Source organism: Silene latifolia, chromosome X (genome assembly GCF_048544455.1).
Source record: "Silene latifolia isolate original U9 population chromosome X, ASM4854445v1, whole genome shotgun sequence".
NCBI classification, from domain to species: Eukaryota; Viridiplantae; Streptophyta; class Magnoliopsida; order Caryophyllales; family Caryophyllaceae; genus Silene; species Silene latifolia.
The window spans coordinates 263040783-263047733 of record NC_133537.1 but is presented as its reverse complement, the minus strand read 5'-3'; positions in this window follow the sequence as shown (position 1 = coordinate 263047733).

Sequence of the window (6951 nt, the reverse complement as noted above, 5' to 3'; positions counted from 1 at the left end):
ACACTTCTCAAAATGGTCCCATAGAGAATGGTCCAACCAATGTGGTCACACCAAATGATAATGAAGATGGCTCTACCGACCATTTGCTAAAGCAATTACAGAAGACAAAGGCTGATATTTCAGTCTGGCAACTAGTGGCAAGCTTATTCCCACATCGCTAAGCTTTACTGCAAGCCTTGGCCAAACTAACTGTTGCACATAACTCCACACCCGATGACGTAGTCAACTTGGTCTTCCAAGAATCACCAAAGCTAAGTAGTCCTATTACTTTATCGGATGAAGATTTGCCACCCTTTGGTGCTAGTCATAACTTGGCTCTTTATATCACTGTCATAGGAGGTGAGTTAGCACCCTTATACTTCAATACCTACTCTAATTTAGTGGTCAACCACATGCTCAAATCCCAGGGATACTTCCCGGGAATGCCTTTGAATCCTATCCGAAGAAACACCTTTGCACCCTACAAGGAGGGTAACTCACAAAGAATACCCCTTGGACTAGGATACAAACCCACTAAGGAGGAAGTTCTTGAGATGCTCGCTCAAGTTCAAAACCGTAAGAACGTAGGAATCCAAATACGACCCTACCTCCCTACCCGAAATGGATACTTCGTTGGGGAAGAAAGTCAAGATATCTTCCACGGATTTCCTGAGCCTTGGCACTATCTCGAAAGGAAGCTAGCCGGAATCGAGATCTTTCACGATTGCTACTTCATTCCTCCAGAAACGGTTCCTACCGTCAAGCACCTTGCTTAGACGAACAAGCTGTTAGTCTACTATTTGGAGAAGATCGATTTGTTAGAGCCGCGCAGGATGAGATCATTACCATGATACTTCAAGACGATCACTTCAACCCTACCGCGTTAATCACAGAAACCAACACCAATCAGCAGAAAGGATGGAGAAAGTCGATCAAGTGGACAAACAATCAAGGAAGACTCTTCAAGCTCACCACTGGAGAAGGAGAGATGTTCAAAGGAGAACCAGAAGACGATGAATTCGAGTCAGAGTCAGAGTCGGAGTCTAGAGAAGTTCCTAGAGAGTCTCCTGTCGTCATTCCCACTCCCCTTGTTTCTCCTAGCTTAGCATCAAGTAGTAATAGTAGTTTAGAAAATGTCCCAACGGTTGTCCCTTTACCGCCACTGACTACAGATCAGATGGCTTCTTTGTTTCAACTTTTCTCAAACTTTAATATGAATAAATCAGGTTCTGCTTACTCTTCGTGTTATCTTGAATGCAATTCTGTTTACGATGATACTGAGGATGACCCAGACCCAGACTCAATCGAAATACCTCCCTACATAGCCGAAGAAATACTACAAGAGAGGGAAGGGGGACCATTAATAGAAAACACTGAACCCATCAACGTAGGAACCGAACTAGAACCCCAAGAACTTAGGATAGGGACGACCTTGAGCTCTACCGAAAGGGCCAGTTTCATAGACCTCCTACACGAGTTTAAAGACGTTTTTGCTTGGTCCTACAAAGACATGCCAGGGATCGACATGGACATCGCAGAGAATAGAATCCCAATCAAACCGGGTTTCAAACCCGTGAAATAGAAGCTTCGTCGAATGAGGACAGAATGGGCTCTCAAGATCAAAGAAGAAGTCGATAAACAGTTCAAAGCCGGGTTCATCAAAGTTTCCGAGTACTCAGACTGGGTAGCTAACATAGTACCCGTACCCAAAAAGGATGGGAGAATCCGTGTTTGGGTTGACTTTAGAGACTTAAACAAAGCGAGTCCTAAGGATGACTTTCCTCTACCACATATCGACATATTGGTGGACAATACAGCAGATCACGCGTTACTATCCTTCATGGATGGATACGCAGGATATAACCAGATCAAGATGGCCATAGAAGATATGCATTAGACCGCCTTCGTCACTCAATGGGGAACCTATTGCTACACGGTTATGCCGTTTGGGTTAATTAACGCCAGAGCTACATACCAACGCACCGCAACTACGCTCTTACATGACATGATGCATAAAGAAGTAGAGGTACACGTAGATGACATGATTGTCAAGTCCAAGGATAGAGAGGGGCACATTGTGAACCTTCGCAAATTCTTCTCAAGGCTACGGAAGTACAACATGAGGCTCAATCCTCAGAAATGCGCATTCGGGGTAACATCCGACAAACTCCTGGGATACGTTGTTAGCCAACGAGGAATAGAAATAGACCCTTCTAAGATCAAAGCTCTAATCAAAATGCCGCAACCTCAAATGGAGAAAGAAGTTAGAGGACTCCTAGGCACGGTGCAGTATATAAGTCGGTTCATATCGAAACTCACCATGATCTGCGAACCTATCTTCAAGAAGTTAAAGAAAACAGATCACACCATGTGTGATGATGACTGTCAGAAGGCTTTCGACCGAATCAAGGAAAAACTAGCCAAACCACCAGTGCTCATGCCACCTTAACGAGATCAACCTCTTGGTTTATATCTCACGGTAACTGAAACAGCCATGGGCGCGCCGTGGCCGAATTCTTCCCAGAAAATCCCATTAATGATACACAAACGATAGACACCTGGTCGTTTCCGGATGAGGATATACTCCAAACCGATGTAGACTCCTGGGACCTTTATTTTGATGGAGCATCGAACTTAAGAGGATTTGGAATAGGGTGTTGCTCATTTCTCCTGAAGGCGAGCATACACCAATCTCTGTCAAACTCGACTTCAAGGTGACAAATAACGCTGCAGAATACGAGGCTTGTCTCATTGGATTACAAGCAGCAGTAGGGTTAGGCATCAAGAATCTTCAAGTGCATGGGGATTCATCTTTGATCATCAACCAAATTACGGGATATTGGAAAATCCGAAGTGAAAGCTTAGCACCTTATCAAGCCAGGATAGACCAAATTGCCCAATTCTTCGATCAAGTAACCTACCTACACCTACCTCGAGAGGAGAATCAATTTGCAGATGCTCTTGCAAAACTTGCATCTTTGATTAATATGCCGGATAGCATGGTAGAAATGCCTTTATGCATCGAACGACGGTCAGAGCCAGCTTATGTTCACCAAATCACCGAAGAAGAGGAAATCACATAGGAACCTTAGTTCCAAGCAATCCTAAAATTCAAACTCAACGACACCTATCCACCGGATATGGACAAAAGGGGACAACACGCTATACGCTTATTAGCTTCCCAATACGTTCTCATGCAAGGAGCGTTATACAAAAGAACACCTCTTGGTGTAATCCTACGCTGTCTTGATCATTCATAGGCACGGAAAGTGATGGAAGAAGTCCATGATGGAGAATGTGGCCCTCACATGAGTAGACCCATGATGGTAAAGAAAATCACACATTTGGGGTATTATTGGACCACAATGGAATCCGATTGCATCAAATATGTAAGACATTGCCACAATTGCCAAATCTTCGGGAATGTGCAACATGTCCCTCCTTCATTGCTTTACACCATGACATCTCCCTGGCCATTTTCTGATTGGGGAATTGACATCATCGGCAGGATCACTCCAGCCGGAACAGGAGGTCACTGTTTCATCCTAGTAGCAATTGATTACTTAACCAAGTGGGTAGAAGCGGCTTCCTACACCAGTCTTACAGCCAAGAACGTGGTAAAGTTCATACAAACCAACAACATCTGTCGATACGGTTGCCCACATGAGATCATCAGTGACAATGGATCACATTTCCAACCTGAGACTAAGCAATTGCTAGCCAAGTACAAAATCAAGCATCACCACTCCTCGCCATATAGACCACAAACTAATGGCGCGGTAGAGGCGGCAAACAAAAACGTTGTCACAATTCTCAAGAAAATGATTGACAATTATCGAGATTGGCCAAGCAAGATACCTTTTGCTTTATGGGGACACCGTACATCTGTTAGGACGCCCACTGGGCCACCCCTTTCTATTTGACCTACGGTATAGAAGCTGTATAACCAGTCGAGCTAGAAATACCATCCTTGCGTATTTTACTCGAAAGTCAAATCCCAGAAGCCGATTGGAAGAGGGATATATATGAAGAACTCCTCCTCCTGGATGAACGAATATTGTGTGCATTACATAATGTGCAAACATACCAGGTACGTATCAAACGAGCCTTCAATAAAAGGGTTAAGCTAAGGAACATCAAAGAAGGAGACTTGGTCCTCAAATCAATTAAAGCTCTTTTACCTGTCGATCCACGAGGAAAATTCAAACCCAATTGGACCGGGCCGTTTCTAGTCAAGTCCATACTTCCAGGGGGTGCGGTTAGGATCACAGACTTAGGTGGGAATGAATTTGCCAACCCGACAAACCTCGACCAACTGAAACGTTACTATGCCTAGAATAGGAGCAAAAACTGGCCACGCGTAACCTCACGTGTCGCTCTTGTGGCATGAAATAAACGGCCCCTGGCCAAGCTGAAATAAGCTAATGTCATCTTGCTCTTGCATTTTGACAATTTGTCATCCTCATATCATCAAATAAACTGAAATGCATTTTAGGAGTAAGTGAAAGCTCATGCTTATTTTCTAAGTTCATCACAAGCTCTTGCTTAGAACAATTATTCTTTTACATTTACTTGAACTATGCGCAAGGGTTTTGTTGGACCATATAGCTTATATATTTATGTTTTGATGATGTCAAGGTGTTTTACATTCTATATACTTGTTGCGTGTAATCGTTTGTTGAGTATCTTAGAACTAACCTATTACGAGCAACAAAGAGGATTGTGACAATTGCATGAGAAGTTCAAGCCTTCGTTCAAGTTCAAACAATTCAAGATTCATTCAAGTATTATGTGAAGACGAAGTTCGTCTAAAGATTAATCAAGCTTGGATGATAACGTAGCCTATACTCGAAGATCTCCTTGAAGATTAGAATAGTATAGGTGATTATCTCGTAATGGTAATCAAGAGTGAGTTTCTTGATTTAGTAAAGTTATAGCTTTGCAGCTATAACATTACTAGTAAAAGAGTTCAATGTTATAACTCTTCTACTATAACATTGAAATGCTGAGTTTTTATACACGACTTATAAATGTTTCGAAAATTGTTTTATAATTGTTTAAAATTTATTTTAAATGTTTTAATGAAAGTATTTATTTAATAAAGCCCGGTTTAGTGAGGAGTTCGGTTTTATAGTAAACGTTAATTGGTAGTTATGATGGATCAACTTATGTTGGACTTTACTACTAATTAGGGTTTCTATATAGCCTCTCCTAAAACCTAAATTCTAATTATATATTAAGACTACGGTTTGCACGATTCACAAGCTTATGGGCCGTGATATCTCGTGTTGCCTAGGAGATATTAGGTAAAGATTTTGTTCTATAATAATATCTTTACATATCTTATATATCTTACTTAATATATTTATTTATGATTAAAGATATTCTTATTTTAGGAAATCTTATCATAATCTTAGAATTTATAGTAAAGATTATATTTGGAAAGATTATATTCTATCTTTTAGAATATTCTTTATTATCTTTCAAGGCTTTTAGGAAAGAGATAATAAGAAGATATAATTTGTAATTATATCTTATTATTTCGGCTATTAGGGTTTGTGAAAAAACCGTGTAGCCTACTTCTTCCTTGCCTATAAATACTTTCCTATTTACAACATCTAAAATAGAGACCTTAAGCATAGCAATTATTTTCATCTTTAAAAAGCAAACCGTGTGTTTTAAGCAGAAAAACCGATTTGCAATTTTGAAAGGTCGTGTGTCACAAAACTCGCATACTCATTCTTCATTTATCGTTATAAGATAATAGTGCTAAGTTGAATTCTTAACTTGTTCATTAACGTGAACCTTTGTTAGAATTATTAGTGCTTTCTTATTAGCGTAAGTTAGTCACTCGAGTATTTAACGGTACTCATTGAGTTACAGCTAGAGTTAGTTGTACGAGTTGGGTTAGTAAATTTGTAATCCGTAGAAAGGTACTAAATTTATTAATCGAGAATAGTGGACGTAGGTTTCGACTTGTGAATCTGAACCACTTCAAAAATCCGTGTGTCTCTTCTTCTTTCGTTTGTTTCGTTCATTACGTTTATCTCCATTAGTTGATTAGTTAAAGTTTAATCAATAAACTTTAAATAATCAATTACATTAGCATAATCGAAAAAGCTTTCAAAAAGTTTTAAATCCTCAATTCACCCCCCCTCTTGAGTATTTTGGATCAATAGACTCTTCAATTGGTATCAGAGCCTCGTGCTCTTGATTGCCTAACCGCAAAGAGGCTGATCTATCTTGTTTTTCATTTATCGTATTGTTTTATATTCCGCTGCCCATCACGTGATAAATGGATTCCAAATATCTCAAGTGTCCTGTCTTTGATGGGAAGAATTACGGATTGTGGAAAAACATGATGACTCACTATGTGAAAGGACACGATTGGGAGTGCTGGAAGATTATTCAAAACGGACCGCACAAAATTCTTGTTGCATCCGAGGAAGGCACTACCTATGAAAATAAAGAAGAGGACTATGTCGAGGCCGACTACAAGAAGGCCGAAAAGAACTCCAAAGCAATAAGTCTTCTGCAAAACGGAATGACTTCTACCGAGTTTGATCGGTTCTCTTCATGTTCCACGGCCAACGAGATATGGGATGGGCTTGAATTAGCTTATGAAGGTACTTTCATTGTTAGGAAGCACCGAATTGATTTGCTTATGCAAAAATATGAGCTATTCATCATGGAGCCTAATGAGTCTCTAGATAGTATGTCCGCAAGGTTTTCAAGCATCATAAATGAACTGAAAAACCTAGGTAGGAAATTCTGTACTGAGGACATTGCTAGAAAGGTTCTTAGGAGCCTGACTAAGAAGTGGCGTGCTAAGGTCACTGCAATGGAGGAATCACGAGATCTTGAAACCCTTTCCTATCAAGAACTCATTGGTGCTCTCATGGCCCATGAAATTACTCTTAACAAAGACGACAACAACCAAGTCGCAATAAGAGTATGGCCTTAAAGAGCGAA